The sequence below is a fragment of the Carcharhinus amblyrhynchos genome, chromosome 5 (assembly GCF_965287045.1).
Source record: "Carcharhinus amblyrhynchos chromosome 5, sCarAmb.v2.hapA, whole genome shotgun sequence".
Taxonomy (NCBI): domain Eukaryota; kingdom Metazoa; phylum Chordata; class Chondrichthyes; order Carcharhiniformes; family Carcharhinidae; genus Carcharhinus; species Carcharhinus amblyrhynchos.
Window position 1 is genome coordinate 118,763,297 of NC_137328.1, and position 18,860 is coordinate 118,782,156.

General features: G+C 46.9%; 1 pseudogene; it reads left to right on the top strand.

Annotated features, from left to right (window-relative positions):
• The first annotated feature begins 401 nt into the window (after window positions 1-401).
• LOC145343595 (U6 spliceosomal RNA) lies at window positions 402-489 on the top strand (annotated as a pseudogene).
• Window positions 490-18,860: the final 18,371 nt, after the last annotated feature.

Genomic DNA, 18,860 nt, shown 5'->3' on the forward strand with positions numbered 1-18,860 from the left:
GGAGAATTCCAGATTCTCACCACCCTTTGAGTGAAGAAGTTCCTCCTCAACCCTGATCTAAACTGTGCCCCCCCCCCCCCCATCTTGAGGCTGTGCCCTCTAGTCCTGCTGTCCTTTCTAAGCGGGAAGAATCTCTCTGCCCCTACCCTATCTATCCCCTTCATTATCTTATAAGTCTCTATAAGATCCCCCCTCAGCCTTCTAAACTCCAACAAGTACAGACCCAGTCTAGTCAGTCTCTCTTCTATGGAGGACCATAGGCTACAACTTAAATTGTAGAAGGCCAGATCAAGGAATGATGTTTGGAGGGGGTGCTACATGCAGTGAGCAAAGGTGTCTGGAACTGCCTGTCCTCTTATGCAGTGGACACTGAGCCTCGGATTCTCCGGATTCCATGGAGCGTGGACCGGACCCATGCTAACATTGGAATGATACAGAGAAGGTTATCATCGCAAGGATGACACACAAATTTGTGAAATTTTCATATTTCGGGTGGCCTGATGGTGCACTCCTGCCTCACAGCGCCAGGGACCCAGGTTCAATTCCCGGCTTGGATCACTGTCTGTGTGGAGTTTGCACATTCTCCTCGTGTCTGCGTGGGTTTCCTCCGGGTGCTCCGGTTTCCTCCCACAGTCCAAAGATGTGCAGGTTACGTTGATTGGCCATGCTAAGAAATTGCCCCTTAATGTCCAGGGATGCGTAGGTTAGAGGGATTAGTGGGTATAATATGTAAGGATATGGGGGTAGGGCCTGGATGGGATTGTGTTCGGTGCAGACTCAATGGACTGAAGGGCCTCTTTCTGCTCTATAGAAAGAAGGCGGCTACGAGGGGACCTTATTGAAACATATAAGATGATTAGAGGTTTAGATAGGGTGGACAGTGATAGCCTGTTTCCTCGGATGGAGAAAGCTAGCACGAGGGGGCATAACTTTAAATTAAGGGGTGGCAGTTATAGGACGGATGCCAGGGGTAGGTTCTTTACCCAGAGGGTGGTGAGGGATTGGAATGCCCTGCCTGCTGCAGTTGTAAATGCGTCTAGTTTGGGGGCGTTTAAGAGATCCGTGGATAGGTTTATGGATGGAAAGGGTTTGGTCTAGGTTAGAGGGTCATTGTTTTTTAACGGGTCGGCGCAACATCATGGGCCGAAGGGCCTGTTCTGCGCTGTAATGTTCTATGTTCAATGTTCTATAGGGCTCTATGATCTATAATCTATTCTCCCCGTGTCTGCCAGGGTTTCCTTCGGGTGCTCTGGTTTCCTCCCACAGTCCGAAGGTTGGATGCATTGGCCATGCTAAATTCTCCCTCAGTTTGTATCTGAACAGGCGGCGGAGTGTGACTTCTAGGGGATTTTTATTGTAAATTCTTTGCAGCGTTAATATAAGCCTGCTTGTGATAATAGTAAATAATCTAAAACTTAATAGTTGCAGCTGATTGGTTGGAGGAAGATCATCTCATTCAAGGTGTGGATACTGTGTTGAATTATTGCTGTCAGTGTGGTCTCCTGGGTCAGTTTCCATTACCCCAGGCTGTTAGAGAGAAGCTTTTCAAATCAGTTTTTTTCTTGCCAAGTTGGCTTGGATTTTTATCTGGATTTCCGCTTTACCCAGGAACGCCCGTGGTTTTGGGTAGTTTGGGAAGAGTACAATGTGCGAGCCAGTGTCTCTTCTTTCTGTCCTTTAATGTCTCTCTGCTCACATGAAGCCTGAGTACAAGGATGAAAGCTAGAATGGGAGCTAAGAGTGGCAGATAAAAGGGTCAGGGGGGTAACCAGCCTTTCAGCAGTCCTGCAGGGAACAGGCCAAGATCCATTTCCACAATGCGAAGATTATGATCCTGATGTCGGTGTAGTTTGAGCAGAGACAGGGAAGGACTGTGGTGTGGGAATTCTCCCCAAGCTCAGAAAACTGGCATTACTAGATGGTGCATGAAGGGCTAAGTAGGGTGGGAAAGCTTGGTTTCACTGCAATTTGGTGATAAACAACAAGTCCTGGCCAGCTGTCAGAATGGAAATGACTGTGAAAGTTGCAACATTGCTGTAAGAATCCTAACTAGTTCACGAGTGAACATAACTGTTCTTCCCTTCCCTGGTTCGACATGCAGCTGTCTCTAGTCCATGCCTCAGAAGACTAAGGAAATTTGGCTTGTTCACTACGACTCTCAATAACTCATACAGATGCACCATAGAAAGCATTCCTTCTGGTTCTATCACAGCTTTGGATGGCTCCTGTTCTGCCCAAGACCACAAGGAACTACGAAAGGTCATGAATGTAGCCCAATCCATCACACAAACCAGCCTCCCATCCATTGACTCTGTCTATACTTCCCACTGCCTTGGAAAAGCAGCCAACATAATTAAGGACCCCCTCAACACCCTTTCTTCTACCTGTAACACTATATTCTGCACTTTCACGTTTTCTTCTCTATGAATGGTATGTTTTGCCTGCTTACCACACAAGAAACAATATTTTTCACTGCTTGTCAATACATGTGACAATAATAAATCAAATCAGATCAAATCAAATCACTCAGTGGTTGATTCCAATGCCTCATAGAAAAATCTCTAACGAAAATCAAACTTGCATTTATATAGGGCAGGATTTTCATCCCTCACCTCACTCCCACAATGGCAGTTATCCCAAAAGGGGGGCAGATGAGGCTTGCAAAATAGCAGCAACAGCAACTGGAAGATCCCGCTGGCAGTCAGTAGCAAGCCATCCCCGTCACTGTAAAACAGACTGCAACACAAGGGGTTAGCAGTGCTGCCTCACAGCGCGTGGGACCCAGGTTCGATTCCGGCCCTAGCTCTCAGAGTTTGCACTTTCGCCCCGTGTTTGTGTGGGTTTCCTTCGGGTGCTCTGGCTTCCTCCCACAGATGTGTACAGAATGGATATTCAGAAGTTTTTTTTTCCCCAGGGTGGAAGAGCCAATTACTAAAGGGCGTAGGTTTAAGGTGCGAGGGGCAAAGTTTAAAGGAGACGTACCAGGCAAGTTTTTCACACAGAGGGTGGTGGGCACCTGGAACTCACTGCCGGGTGAGATAGTAGAGGCAGATTACGATAGTGACTTTTAAGGGTGTGTCTGGACAAATAGATGAATAAAGTTTAAAGTTTATTTATTAGTCACAAGTAGGCTTGCATTCACACTGTAATGAAGTTACTGTGAAAATCTCCTAGCTGCCACATTCCAGTGCCTGTTCGGGTGCACTGAGGGAGAATTTAACATGGCCAATGCAACTAACCAGCACATCCTTGGACTGTGGGAGGGAACCGGAGCACCCAGAGGAAGACACAGAGAGAATGTGCAAACTCCACACAGACAGTGGCCCAAGCCAGGAATTGAACCCTGGTCCCTGGTGCTGTGAAGCAGCAGTGTTAACCACTGTACCACCTATAGAGGGATATGGCCCCCGGAAGGATAAGGGATTTTAGTTCAGACAGGCATCATGGTCGGTGCGGGGTTGGAGAGCCAAAAGGCCTGTTCCTGTGCCGTAATTCTTTGTTCTTTGTGTAATTTAGGTGGATTGGCCATGCTAAATTGCCCCTTCATGTCCCAAGATGTGTAGGATATGTTTAGGGGCTGCTATAAAATCCCACCCAGAGTCTATTAATGGCCTTAGCAGGTTCATAAGAACATAAGAACATAAGAAATAGGAGCAGGAGTAGGCCATCTAGCCCTTCGAGCCTGCCCCGCCATTCAATAAGATCATGGCTGATCTGTCGTGGCTCAGTTCCACTTTCCCGCCCTCTCCCCATAACCCTTAATCCCCTCTCTTATCAAGAACCCATCAACCCGCTTCTTAAAAATATTTAGCGAGGCAGCCTCCACCACTTCAACGGGCAGAGAATTCCAGAGATTCACCACCCTTTGAGTGAAGAGGTTCCAAAACATTTAACAGCCAATTAAGAATTTCTCTGAAGGGCAGTCATTATAACATGCAAACCATACCATTCAAATTGCTCACAGAAAGATTCTTCAACTAGTAATGAGATAATTGATTTCCTTTCAGTAATGTTGGTTGAGGGATGCACAATGGCCAATTTGGTGAGGAAAATGTGCCATAAAATAGGATCATTCACATCCACCTGAGAGGCAGATCGAAACTTGCTTTGATGTCTCATCTGAAAGATTCTCTCAGCACCATGCTAGCCTTGATTTTGTCCCCAAGCCCCTGTGGTGGGACTATGAACCCACAGCCCTCTGGCTCACATGTTGTGAGCCACTGAGCCACAGCACAAGGCAATAAACACAGCAAGCTTGTAAAATAATCAGCAGTTTCTACGTGAAGGAGCCAGATGAAGGAAGAGCGACTGAAGATCCATCGGTTAAGAAAGGCAGCGATGAGCAATGAAATGAAATGGAACCTAAGTGTATTGTGTCCAGTTTTGGTCACCCTGTTACAGGAAAGACATTGATAATCCGGAACGAGTGCAAAGAAGATTTATTTGGATGTTGCCAGGACGAGGGGGCCTGAGTTATAAGGAGAGTATGCTAAGGCAAGGACTTTATTCCTTATTAGGAGTTTTTGAGAGCATCCAGGAAGCACAACGGAACTCAACCCAAGGGAGAGGAAACATGCTAAGGGGAGGCCGAGGCATCCGTGGCTGATGAGGGAAATCAAGGATAGCATAAAAACAAAAAAAAAGCATATAAAGTGACAAGGATTAGTGGGAAGCCAGAAGGTTAGGAAGCCTTTAAAAGCGAGCAGGGACAACTAAGAAAGCAATAAGGGGGGAGAAGATGAAATACGAGTGTAAACTAGCTAGTAATATAAAAGAAGATAGGAAGGGTTTCTTCAATCTATAAAACGTAAGAGAGAGAGACAAAAATAGCCATTGGACCACTGGAATATGAGGCTGGAGAAGTAATAATGGGAAATAAAGCAATGGCAGAGGAACGGAATAGTTGCTTTGCATCAGTCTTCATGGTGGAAGATACCAGTGGGATGCCAGAGCTCCAGAAGAGTCGGGGGCACAGGTGAGTGTAGTGGCTATTACTAAGGAGAAAGTTCTTGGGAAACTGAAGGGTCTGAAGGTGGATAAATAATCTGGGCTGGATTAACTACACCCCAGAGCTCTAAAAGAGATAGCTGGGGCAATTGTGGAGGCGTTGGTGGTGATCTTTCAGGAATCACTGGAGACAGGGAGACAGATAGGTTGGACTAAAACCTGGTGTTGTCAGACTTTTTACTGTGTTTACACCAGTCCAACGCCGGCATACCCACATCATGACAGGGGGGTTACCAGAGGGCTGGAAAGTAGCTAATGTAACACCACGATTTAAGAAGGGAGGGAGGCTGCAAATGAGAAATCGTAGGCCAGTTAGTCTGACTTTGGTCATTAGCAAGATTCTAGAGCCCATTATTAAAGATGAGATCGCAGAGTATTTAGAAGTGCATGATAAAGTAGGACTGCGTCAGCACGCCTTTGTCAAGGGGAGGTCATGTCTGACAAATCTGTTAGAGTTCTTTGAGGAGGTAACAAGGGAGTTAGATAAAGGAGAACCAGTGGACGTGATTTATTTAGATTTCCAGAAGGCCTCTGATAAGGTGCCGCATAGGAGACTGTTAAATAAGTTAAGTGCTCATGGTGTTAAGGGTAAGATCCTATCCATGGATAGAGAATTGGCTGACTGGCAGAAGGCAGAGAGTGGGGATAAAGGGGTCTTTTTCAGGATGGCAGCTGGTGACTAGTGGTGTGCCTCAGGGGTTGGTGCTGAGACCACAACTTTTCACAATATACATGAACAATTTGGAGGAAGAAACTGATGGCACTGTTACTAAGTTTGCAGATGATACAAAGATATGTAGAGGGACAGGTAGTATTGAGGAAACAGGGGGCTGCAGACGGACTTGGACAGGTTAGGAGATTGGGCAAAGAAGTGGCAGATGGAATACATTATGGAAAAGTGTGAGGTTATGCACTTTGGAAGGAGGAATGGAGGCATAGACTATTTTCTAAATGGGGAAATGCTTAGAAAATCAGAAACACAAAGGGACTTGGGAGACATTGTTCAAGATTCTCTTAAGGTTAGCGTGCAGATTCAATTGGCAGTTAAGAAGGCAAATGCAATATTAGCATTCATATCAAGAGGGCTGGAATACAAGAGCAGGGATGTACTTCTGAGGCTGTATAAGGCTCTGGTCAGATCCCATTTGGAGTACCATCAGCAGTTTTGGGCCCCACACCTAAGGAAGGATGTGCTGGCCTTGGAAAGGGTCCAGAGGTTGACAAGGATGATTCCTGGAATGAAGAGCTTGTCGTATGAGCGGATGAGGACTCTGGGTCTGTACTCATTGGAGTTTGAAAGGATGACGGAAGTATTATTGAAACAAACAGAATACTGCAAGTCCTGGATAGGGTGGACGTGGAGAGGATGTTTCCACTTGTGGGCAAAGCTGGAACCAAAGGGCACAACCCCAGGCTAAAGGGATGATCCTTTAAAACAGAGATGAGGAGGAATTTCTTCAGCCAGAGAGTGGTGAATCGGTGGAAGTCTTTGCCGCAGAAGGCTGTGGGGGCCGGGTCATTGAGTGCCTTTAAGTCAGAGATAGATGGATTCTTGATGAATAAAGGGACCAGGGGTTATGGGAAAAAGACAGGAGAATGGGGATGAGAAAAATATCAGCAATGATTCAAAGACAGAACAGACTTGATGCGCTTCCAAATGCTTGCTTGCTCGTAAACACTGTGGGATTAAAACAGAAAGTGCTGTAAAATCCCGACAGGTCTGACAGCATCTGTGGAGAGAAAAAAGAGCCAATGTTTCGCGTCTGGATGACCCTTTGTCAGAGGTCTGACTCGAAATGTTGGCTCTATTCTCTCCCCCCAACGGGTGCTGTCAGACCTGCTGAGATTTTCCAGCATTTTCCGTTTTTGTTTCAGGTTCCAACATCTGCAATATTTTGCATTCAGCGCTGAGGAATAGTCCTTTGCTTCTTGTTCTGATTGCAGGTGAGAGGAATTGAAACAGGAAAACAGCGAGGATCTGGTTTCCACGCTCCAGCCTCTGATGATGTGATTCCTTCCGGCTTGTTAAGAACAAAGAACAAAGAACAAAAGCTTGTTAAAGCTGCAATGAAAATACACTAACAACCACCCAAAAAGCACATATTACCATGTCCTTTTCTCCACCAGTCATAGTCAGTATCTCATTTGGTTTGATTTGATTTATTAATGTTACATGTATTAGTATACAGTGAAAAGTATTGTTTCTTGCATGCTATATCATCAAAGCATACCATTCATAGAGGAGGAAAGGAGAGAGTGCAGAATGTAGTGTTACAGCCATAGCTAGGGTGTAGAGAAAGATTAGCTAATTGCAAGGTAGATCCACTCAAAAGCCTGGTGGCAGCGGGGATAAAGCTGTTCTTGAGTTTTGACAAAGGGTCATCTGGACTCAAACCGTCAGCTCTTTTCTTACAGAAGCTGCCAGACCAACTGAGATTTTCCAGCATTTTCTCTCTTTTGGTTTCAGATTCCAGCATCCGCAGTAATTTGCTTTTATCCTGCTCTTGAGTCGGTTGGTACGTGACCCCAGACTTTTGTATCTTTCTCCCGACGGAAGAAGGTGGAAGAGAGAATGTCTGGGCTGCGCGGGACTCGGGGGCCTCAGACCTCGCTCCAATCTCTGGGGATATTTCAACTCTTGGAATGGTATCCAGGGTCTATCTGCTCAGGAAATGGGTGTTGTATTTTTCCAATGTCAAGGAAGCACCATGAAATGATGCGAAATGTAACTTCTGCATAAAAAATGTATTCGGTCAAAATGTGAAAAGGAATGCAAGTGAGAAAAATCGGGTAAATAGCAGAAAAGAAGAATATAATCCATTTGTTGTACTGAATGTTGCCAAGCGACTTTAACGCCTGAAGCTATGATCCACTGGGAGATAATAAATAGACAATTGAAACCAGAGAGGCTGCTGCAGATGAACGTTCTGAGTGGAAAAGAAAAGAAAAATAATAATGAGAATCTTTTCCAGGAGGCAATGCTTGCTTTGTCAACACTAAACAAGCATTACAAGATGCTGTAAATAGGGGTGGATATCAGAGGTGTTTGTACTGAGGTGTGTGTAGAGGAGACTCTCAGAAGAGGTGACCCATGTGGGATGTTTGCTGAGGTTCAATAATGTAGGGGAAGGAACATCTGCCTCCTCCTGAAATAAATGCTAGCTTCAGGAGTACAGGGAGCTGCAATGCCAAGGTTGTCCCTGACGAAAGGATCAGTGCCTTCACCAGTGGCTGCTACAGAATTAGCATACCCGTTCACTGCAGTGTGTGGGGATGCCGGCGCTGGACTGAGATGGACACAGTAAGAAGCCTCACAACACCAGGTTACAGTCCAACAGGTTTATTTGGTAGCACAAGCTTTCAAAGCACTGCCTCTTCATCAGGACTCTCCTCGTCACAGAATCATAGAAGTGCACAGCAAGGAAACAGGCCCTTCGGCCCACCTTACCCATGCTGCCCTTTTTTTCTAAATCCTTAAGCTAGTCCCGCATTTGGCCCATATCCCTCTATACCCATTTAACCCATGTCGCTGTCCGAACACATTTTAAAGACCTGATGAAGGCACAGCATTCCGAAAACTCGTGCTACCAAATAAAGCTGTTGGACTTTAACCTGGTGTTGTGAGATTTCTTACACTGCAATGTTTTAGCCAAGGAATTGTGCTGGATCAGCCAATGAGTGTTAAACCCCACTCCCGCAATGCCCCCTCAACAGATGTCCTGTTTTTTTTCCACTTTCAAATGCCTAACCTTCCAGACGTGAGCAAAGAAAATGCATCAAAGATAGCCTGACGCTCAACATTGAGCCTCAACACTGACAGCAATGACTGGGAGGAGCTCGTTATGAACTGCTCCAAAACGGTGACAACATGTCCACCAAACTGCTTCACATTTTGAGTCAAAGAGCGGTATTTTACAGCTGCTTTGAGCCCGTTTTCAGGTGCGATGTGGTTGTAAAGTGGGGCATAAAGGGAATAGTGTTAATAGTGGTTTTCACAACAATTCTATGAGTGCAGGATTTCCGGTTTGCCAGCCTCTAACTGGAATCTGGTGATTAATTTATTAAAATTTATTAAAATGGTGTTTTGAATGTGTTTATCAAGCTTGCCTGCCTTTATGGCCTCGCTCGCAGATGTTCTTGCCTTGAATGGGAAGCAGTCTACTTGGCCTCATTGTTGGAACCAGAGGTCATTGAGCACCCCCCACCCCCAGGGGAGGTCAAGGGTAAGGGGGTGTGCCCCTTGAGCAGTGGCAGACTAGCAGTGCCATCCTGCCACTTCGACAATGGCAATCTGGCACCTTGGCAATTCCCACTGGGCCTCCACGATTGCAGGGGAGGGGGAGCTGCTTCAGGCTGTCTGCAGTAGCAGGGGCCTGACAGCTCTCTCTTTGCCTGTCAAACCCTTACTACTGCTAATGCGCATGTGCAGCGTCAGAGGTCTGCACATGCGCACTACATCCCTCTACAGGCTTTCGTCCACGGGCTTCTGCAGCGAGCGAAACTTGCTCAAAATTTTGCAGCCAGAGTGGATATAGGGGGATTGAAAATGCACCCAAAACATGGCTCTGAAACTCTCCCAGCTCCACACCCAGCTAATGTTTTAATGATAAGACAAGGAGCAGTGGCAGAGAAGGAATATGAAAGAAGCAAATCCTGTACTCTGGACATTTCCATCTCGTGATCTATCCTTCCCCCACCATCCCAAGGCCCTGGGGGTTGAGAATCTGCCTGTTTAATCACATGAAGACTCTTGGGAAAAAAACTTGCAACCCTGAGTCAAGTTCGTCCAGGAATCGTGGGACAGATGCAACCAAGAATGAAAGCTTATGGTTTTGATGATTGTCTTAAGAACTTAATGACTGGAACAAAGAAGATAATGGGGGGGGGGTGGGGGAGCACGGGAGTGGGTGGTGTTGAGTGGTGAAACATTATAGATGAAAGATTATGAACAGGCACGTTTCTGCAGTTTGAAGAACTGGAAACAAATGGGATTCATGACAAAAGATCACTGCAGCACTGAAGTCATTTGAGGAATTGTTCTCACAGAGTACGATGCAAAGTTGAAATACAATACAGTAAGTTGCTATTGAAGATGTTAAAATTATTCAAAGGGGCATTAGTTAAATATTCAAAAAATGAAGGTTTGAAAAGGACATAGGGAAAGCTATAGAAACTAAAGGACAGTAGACAGTTCCAGTTGCAGATTCAGAACTGGCACAGGTCTGACAGCTTAGTTTATTAGTGTCACAAATAGGCTTACATTAGCACCGCAATTAAGTTACTGTGGAAATCCCCTAGTCGCCACACTCCAGTGCCTGTTCAGGTAACACTGAGGGAGAATTTAGCAAGGCCAATGCACTTGGGGGACAGCACGATGACACAGTGGTTGGCACTGCTGCCTCACAGTGCCAGGGACCCAGGTTCTATTCTTGGCTTGGATCTGTGTGGAGTTTGTACGTTCTCCCCGTGTCTGTGTGGGTTTCCTCTGGGTGCTCCATTTTCCTCCCCACTGACTGAAAGATGTGCTGGTTGGTTGCATTGGTCATGCTAAATTCTCCGTCATTGTACCTGAACAGGCGCCAGTGTGGCGACTAGGGGAATTTCACAGTAACTTCATTGCCGTGTTAATATAAGCCTTACTTGTGAAACTAATAAATATACTTTAAAACTTTGCAGATTCAGCACTTGCGCAGGTCAGATGGACAAATAGGTCACATTGTCCTGTATGTATAGAATTTATGACAAGCTTATAAAGGGTAAAATCTCCAGATCAGAATGTATGGAACCAAGTTCTGGATTTTGGAAATTTCTGGATTATAAAATGACCTTAGAACATCTAACCACAAGTCTATACATTGGAAAACATGCTGGATATAACAATTAACCTAAAGTATAAAACAGAGATAAACATTGGAAAGCAGTAATAAAACATTGGAAAGCAGTGATAAAAATGGTTTTGTTTGTCAGAATAGTTTTGCACCTTCAATATAGAATCATAGAATCCTACAGTACAGAAAGAGGCCCTTCGGCCCATCGAGTCTGACTGAACACAATCCCACCCAGGCCCTACCCCCATATCCCTACATATTATGCCCACTAATCCCTCTAACCTACGCATCCCTGGGCACTAAGGACCAATTTCTTAGCATGGCCAATCAACCTAACCTGCACATCTTTGGACTGTGGGAGGAAACCGGAGTACCTGGAGGAAACCCACGCAGACACGAGGAGAATGTGCAAACTCCACACAGGCAGTGACTTGAGACGGGAATCGAACCCAGGACCCTGGAGCCGTGAAGCAGCAGTGCTAACTACTGTGCTCCCAAAGTGCAAAGAAGCATGGATAGGGTGAATGCACTCAGTCTTTTTCCCAGAGTTGGGGAATCGAAAACTAGAGGGCAAAGATTTAAGTTAAGAAGGAAAAGAATTAATAGGAACCTGAGGAGCAACTTTTTGACTCAGAGGGTGGTACATAGGTGGAGTGAGCTGCTGGAGGAAGTGACTGAGGCAGGGACATTGTCACCATTTAAAAGGCATTTGGACAGATCCATGGATGGGAAAGGTTGAGGGGCAATGCAGGCAAATGGGGTTAGCTTAGATGGGCTTTTTTTTGGCATGGACCAGTTTGGGTCAAAGTGCTTGTCTCTGTACCATAGATTCAATAGCAGTTCTGTGGGTTGCTTGGATCTGCTGTAAAAACTTCTGGACCATTGGTGTTTTAAAACATTAGATGTCCAGACTGGACGGATTGCCGTGAAGGTGAAAGATTCAACTGGCTCTTACAGTACCACATTAATTAGAACAGTATTAATAGTCAATTAAACTAAACTTCACTTGTGACCAGTAGCATACTTCAGGTATTCAGGCCCTGATGATGTACAGGACCCTCCCTCTGCCTGTGATGGATGGAAGATTTATGGCTGAACAATCCAAGGGCTACTTATCACACTCCCAGCTTGGTAGAATCATAGAACCCTACAGTGCAGAAAGAGGCCCTTCGGCCCATCAAGTCTGCACCGAACACAATCCCACCCAAGCCCTACCCCCACATATTATACCCACTAATCCCTCTAACCTACGCATCCCTGGACACTAAGGGGCAATTTCTTAGCATGGCCAATCAACCTAACCCACACATCTTTGGGAGGAAACCAGAGTACCCGGAGGAAACCCATGCAGACACGAGGAGAATGTGCAAACTCCACACAGACAGTGACCCGAGCTGGGAATCAAACCCAGGACCCTGGAGCTGTGAAGCAGCAGTGCTAACCACTGTGCTACTGTGCCGCCCACACAGTAGTTATCCCCGATTTTCCTTGAACACTTTTTGTTTATTATTGGTTTAAAAAATAGGGGAGGGGACAGGAGGGGCAGGGGATGCGGGGTTGGTGGTTGGGGAGGTGGGGGAGGAGACATAGCCAATTTACTCAGTCAACAAGAATCATCCAAAAACAGATTATCGAGACTCTATGCTTTCCCATTGGGGTTGGGGTTTTTTTGGTGGGTATTTGGGTGAATGTGTCCAGTGTCAAGTATTGCCTGAATGCTTGTGGGTTCAAGAATGGGGTAACTCACCGTAAGTTTTAAGTTTGTTTATTAGTGTTGGGAGTATACTCTAGGCGTCCCTACATCCCGCAGGGGACTGAGGAGCTGTTGTGCAGTCAGATACTGAAAAGGTGTGAAAAAACGCAGGGTAAGTTGTGGTTGGTTCTTAAATGCCCTCTCAAAATGGAGCGATGGGCAATAAATGCTGGCGCAGCCAGCGACGCCTGCATCCCATGAATGAATAAATCAAAAAACAACCACTGTGCAATGGGATGGGTGAGGCTAGCTTTGCTGTCCTCTGAAGGAATGCTCAAACAACACCTTGTTGTTAAATTTCTCATTCCTATCCTCAAATCACTCTGCAGCCTGACCCCCTCTGTAACGTCCTCTAATCCCACAGAACCCTTGAGATATCTGTGCGCCTCTAATCCTGGCCTCTTCAGCATTCCTGATATTTGCCAATCCATCAGCAATGGCCTTTATAGCGAGGGGGATAGAATATAAAAGCAAGGAGGTCTTGCTGCAACTGTACAGGGCCCTGGTGAGGCCGCAGCTGGAGTACTGTGTGCAGTTTTGGTCGCCGCATTCGCGAAAGGATATATTGGTCTTGGAGGGAGTGCAGAGCTAGGTTCACCAAGCTGGTACCGGAGATGAGGGGGTTAGCTTATGAGGAGAGATTGAATAGACTGGGCCTGTACTCATTGGAGTTTAGAAGGCTGAGGGGGGATCTTATAGAGACGTATGAGATAATGAAGGGGATGGATAGGGTAGAGGTAAAGAGATCCTTCCCGCTTAGAAAGGATAGCAGGACTAGAGGGCACAGCCTCAAAATAAGGGGGGGGGACAGTTTAGATCGGAGTTGAGGAGGAACTTATTCACTCAAAGGGTGGTGAGTTTCTGAAATTCTCTGCCCATTGAAGTGGCGGAAGCTATCTCACTGAATATATTTAAGTCACGGGTAGATAGATTTCTGACAGACAAGGGAATTAAGGGTTATGGGGAGAAAGTGGGAAAGTGGAACTGATCCACTTCAGATCAGCCATGATCTTATTGAATGGCGGGGCAGGCTCGAAGGGCTAGATGGCCTACTCCTGCTCCTATTTCTTATGTTCTTATGTTCTTATGGCCATATTTTCAGTTGCCTAGGCTGTGCACTTTGGAATTTTCCTTCTAAATATCTCTGCCTCTCGACTTTACTTTCCTCCTCTAAGATGCTCCTTCACTTGTCTCTTTGGCCAAACTTTTAGTCAACTAAAGTGGCTCGGTATCAATCTTTTCAGTACTCCTTTGGCTCACTCTGGGATGTTTTATTTCATTAAATGCACCAGAAATACAAATAGTTATCTGTGGTCACCTATGGATCTGTCCCTGGAGCTTTTGATAACATGACACGCCAGAGATCTTGATACTCTGAGATTGAAAGGATCAGACAAAGAGCTTGGAGTTGAACAGGCTGCAAACTCAGCTCACAAGTTAATTTTCCGCCTGCGCTAGAATTATTTTACGACTGGACGTGGTTGAAAACTTGCCAAGCAATCTTATGTCCATTCCAGGCAGGAAGTTGGCAAGACGGTGCTGGGGAAGATGATGGAATTAGCAATGGGGGCTGTCGAAAGCAGGGATGGTGGAATCTCCCTTTCTCACGGTACCTTCCCACGCCAAGGTAGGTCTTGAAACACTGATCTTTCACTGCTGTAATATGTCTTTAAGGGATAATGGCATGGTGCCACTTTAAGGGAGGTGTGTCATGTGACCAAGCCTCAGCTTCATTTTGGACTGGAGCAAAACACAGCACGCACAGTTCTACTGCTGATGTCTTCAAGCTTTCTATCCAGTTAAATCCATTCACAAGTGCCTCAAATGAGTAAAATAATCCGCAGCCTGTGTGCACAATACCTGATCAGTGCCATTATACCTGGCTGCCACACTATGGGAAGGATGTGATTGTACAGTAATGGGTACAGAGGAGATCATAGAATCACAGGATCCCTACAATGCAGAAGGAGACCATTCCCCCCCCCCCGGGCATTGCCACCTTGGCACTGCCAGCCTGGACCCTTGGCACTGCCCAGGGGGCAAAGTGCCAATGCCTAATGGGCACCATGGCACTGCCCACAGGGCATCAGGCAGCGCCAAGGAGGAGGGTTTAGTGGAGGTGAAGCCTGATGGGGGCAAGGCCAGAGGGGGAGATCGCTGGAGGTGGGGCGTCTCGCTGCCACTCTGAGAGGCAAAGAGAGGGTGGACAGCAATCAGTGTGGGGCCATCGGGGTTTTGGGGTGTCAGCCTGCTGGGGGAGAGGGAGGGTGGCCCGGACTGCCAGTGGAGGAATGGCGGGTCAGGAGGATTGGGAGTCCGGAGTGGGTTGGGGGGTGTGGGGGTGGAGGGTGTCGAGGCTGACACAGATATGTCCGGGGTGCCAGTGATTGGTGAGTGGGGGGGTCAGAGGGGCAGCGATGTAGGGGTCGTGATTGAGCTGGCTAGCAATCAGGAGGCGGGCAAGTGCAGGACCATTACGTTTGCACCGATCTTGGTGCTGACAGATTGGCACATGTGCAGTGGCCTGCTCAGCGCTATGCTACTGGCATCTCCAGCAGGAATAGGCCCCGTCCACTGGTTCTCAGAGTGAATCACTCTGGTGAACTCTGCAGTGCACAGACTGTGGGCCATTCATTTTGAAACTTCCACTGGAAAAACCAGCGTGATTTTATGCAAATTCGACACTGAGAATGTTTGGGGGGGGACTTATTGCAGCATTACCCCAAAGACCAAGATGTCTTAGATGTGGTCAAGATGTGGTTAGCACTGCTGCTTCACAGCTCCAGGGACCTGGGGTTCGATTCCGGGCTCGGATCACTGTCTGTGTGGAGTTTGCACATTCTCCTCGTGTCTGCGTGGGTTTCCTCCGGGTGCTCCGGTTTCCTCCTACAGTCCAAAGATGTGCGGGTTAGGTTGATTGGCCGTGCTAAGAAAGTGCCTCTTAGTGTCCGGGGATGTGTAGGTTAGAGGGATTAGTGGGTCTAATATATGTAGGGATATGGGGGTTGGGCCTGGGTGGGATTGTGTTCGGTGCAGACGCGATGGGCCGAAGGGCCTCTTCCTGCACTGTAGGGGTTCTATGATTCTATCTTTTTGGCTCCACTAAAAGTTGTCCAGAACTGCAAACTTTAAATCTTCTTCCCTCCAACTTTGAGACAGCTCAAGGAGACGTCTGCTGAATTTGTGACCTTCTGCTTCAGGGTCCTCCTTCATTAGGGCTCCGCAGTTTGTTCTTTGCTGCCAACTTTCTTTCAGATCAGTACACTGAAGAGCTTCGCCTGACAGATGCTTCCGGACTTCCCACAACTGACTCTCCCCAACTCGGCTCAGCAGTCGCTCCAGGCCCACCGTGGCGACCCCCCCCCTCCCCATCTCCCCCCCCCCCCCACCCCCCCACCCCACCCCACCCCCCCCCCCCACCCCCCCCCCCCCCCCCCCCCACCCCCCCCACCGCCCCGGCTTTTTCCCACCTTGGGCTTCCTAAGCGTCGCCCAATGGAGAAATGTCAAGGTTGGATGAGAAATCTGGTTTGAACGAGAGAACGTTTGGCACGCACACGACATTTAACAAAAGGAAATGCGATTCTCTGCACCGTGACCGACAAGGTCGCAGTCTGGGAGTGGGCACAGTTGGGGGTCTGGCTTGATCGAGTGGTGTGTCTGTTTCGCCGTCCTGCTCTTGTAAGCAGTAACTGGCATTTGTACCAGGCTGGAGCCCGCTTCTGCAGCTGGCATCGCTCCAATGCCATTTCACACTTCATCGATTACCAGAAGGCTGATTTCAGCTACCGTGACGGGGAGGGAGACAAATGCTTACCAACTTTGCCCTCCTGATAGTTGCCATGGCTAAAGGGGTCTTGTTGATGTTCCCCGCTGCCAGCGCTTCACAGTGTATGGAACTGGAAGAGATCACTCCAGTAGGTAGCAGCACTGGTCGGAAGGAGAGTTTAATCACTAGGTTGATCTGTGATGCATTTTGCCTGGATGGGAAGTGACAGAACAGGTGCATTAAGATGCTGTTTAGTCAGAGGATTTAAGCCTGTGATTATAGCAGTGTGAATGCATCTTAAAGCGCCCCTCCTGCCGGGAACCTCTCGAAACCCAAAGCTCTACAATTTACAATTGTTTTTCTCCCGAATACAAAACACTGCTTGTTTAGCTTTCGAAATCTTGTCATCAATAATTATTTTCTCTTGTTTGCCGTGAAGAGAGTTACTGTGCGTGACAAACAAGTGAAACGGTGATTTTTCTTTTCTGAAAAATGTGTTACCTTCCTTTAGAGTTGCATTTTGTTTAACCCACGTCCACACACAAATGGGTGCGAATGGCTCCTTTTGATCGACGTCTTATGAAGAGAAGTAACTGAAATGAATAATGCTTGGATGCTTCCAATGTTTATTGTCAGCCAGAAGTAAAAAAACACTCGGAGTTTCCAGTGAATTAAATAGACTCTCCCTTTCTCTGCGGAAGATGTTGACTCGAGCACAAATATCAGCATCCCTGCCATATCCATCAGAAGTGGCCATGTCAGCCTGCTGCTTGCAGCGAAAGGATTTTTTTTTGTTTGCCTTTTATAATGTGCACAATCTCTCTCCATTGGGCTTACTTGCTCAAGCTTGTTCAAGACATAGATCTTCCCCTAAGCACTGTAAGAAGTCTCACAAAACCAGGTTAAAGTCCAGCAGGTTTATTTGGTAGCACGAGCTTTCAGAGCACAGTTGCTTCATCAGGTGAGTGGAGAGTTGGGTTCACAAACAGGGCATATATAGGCACAGATTCAGTTTGCAAGATAATCATAGAACCCTACAGTGCAGAGAGAGGCCCTTCGGCCCATCGAGTCTGCACCGAACACAATCCCACCCAGACCCTACCCCCATATCCCTACATATTATACCCACTAATCCCTCTAACCTAGGCATCCCTGGACTCTAAGGGGCAATTTCTTAGCATGGCCAATCAACCTAACCCGCACATCTTTGGACTTGGAATGTAAGTCTTAACAGCTCTAACCTAATGTTGTGAGACTTCTTACTGTGCCTACCCCAATCCAACGCCAATATCTCCACATCATATTTCCCAAGCATAATATTGGAGTTGAGTGAGTGAACAACTATATGGCTTATGAGTAAAAGTCGCCATAGTCCCAGATGAACAAAAGCTCCCCCTTTGAGGGGGAGAGTTGACTGGTGGTGATTTAACCTGAGAATCACCACTCCTCTGGCGAGGGGAAAGGTTGAGAAGGTGAGGAATTCATGAATAACCTCAGCTGGTACAGGAATTGAACCTGCACTGTTGGCATCACTCTGCATCACAAATCAACCATCCAGCCAACTAATCTAAACCGACACCTTGTCGTACGGAGAACTGGTGGCGTGGTGGCACAGTGGTTAGCACTGCTGCCTCACGGTGCCAGGGCATCGGGTTCAATTCCAACCTCAGCGCTAACCACTGTGCCACCATGCCACCAGTTCTCCGTACTGATAAGGTGTCTGTGTGGAGTTTGGACATTCTCCCTATGTCTGTGTGGATTTCCTCCAGGTGTCCCGGTTTCTCCCCACACTCCAAAGGTTAGGTGGATTGGCCATGCTAAATTTTCCCTTAATGTCAGGGGATTAGTGGGCTAAATGTGTGGGGTTATGGGAATAGGGCCTGGGTGGGATTGTGGTTGGTACAGACTCGATGGGCTGAATGGCCTCCTTTGGCACTTTAGGGATTCTAAATGTGGGGGATAGGGCTTGGGTGGGATTGTTGTCAGTGCAGGCTAGATGGGCCAAATGGCCTCCTTCTGCATTCTATGTATTCTAAGATTCGATGAACTGGTAAGCTCCCTGTTGCTTGCCCGGTGAGTGACACTGTAGTATTTAAGGACATAGGAACCCAGGTGCTAAGACCATGAGCAGACCATTTAGTCTTTCATGCTTGCTGCAACATTGAAGAAGATTGTGTCTAATCTGATTGTGGTCTCCAATCCACTCTCCCATCATCTCCCCCATAACCCTCGACTGCCTTGTTTCTCAAAATCTGTTTAACTCAAGCCTGAATAATTTCAATGCTTCCACTGCGCTTTGGGGAAGACAATTCCACAGAATAATGGTCCTCAGTGAGAAAAGTTCTCCTCACTTTCATTTTCAAAGGATAACCTCTTCTTCTTGAACTGTGTACCCTGGTTCTATTCTATTCTACAAGTAGAAACATCCTGTTGATAGCCACTCTGTTGAGTTTCCTCAAGATGTTTTGATTAGATCACGTCTCGTTTTCCACAAGTTGTTGGCT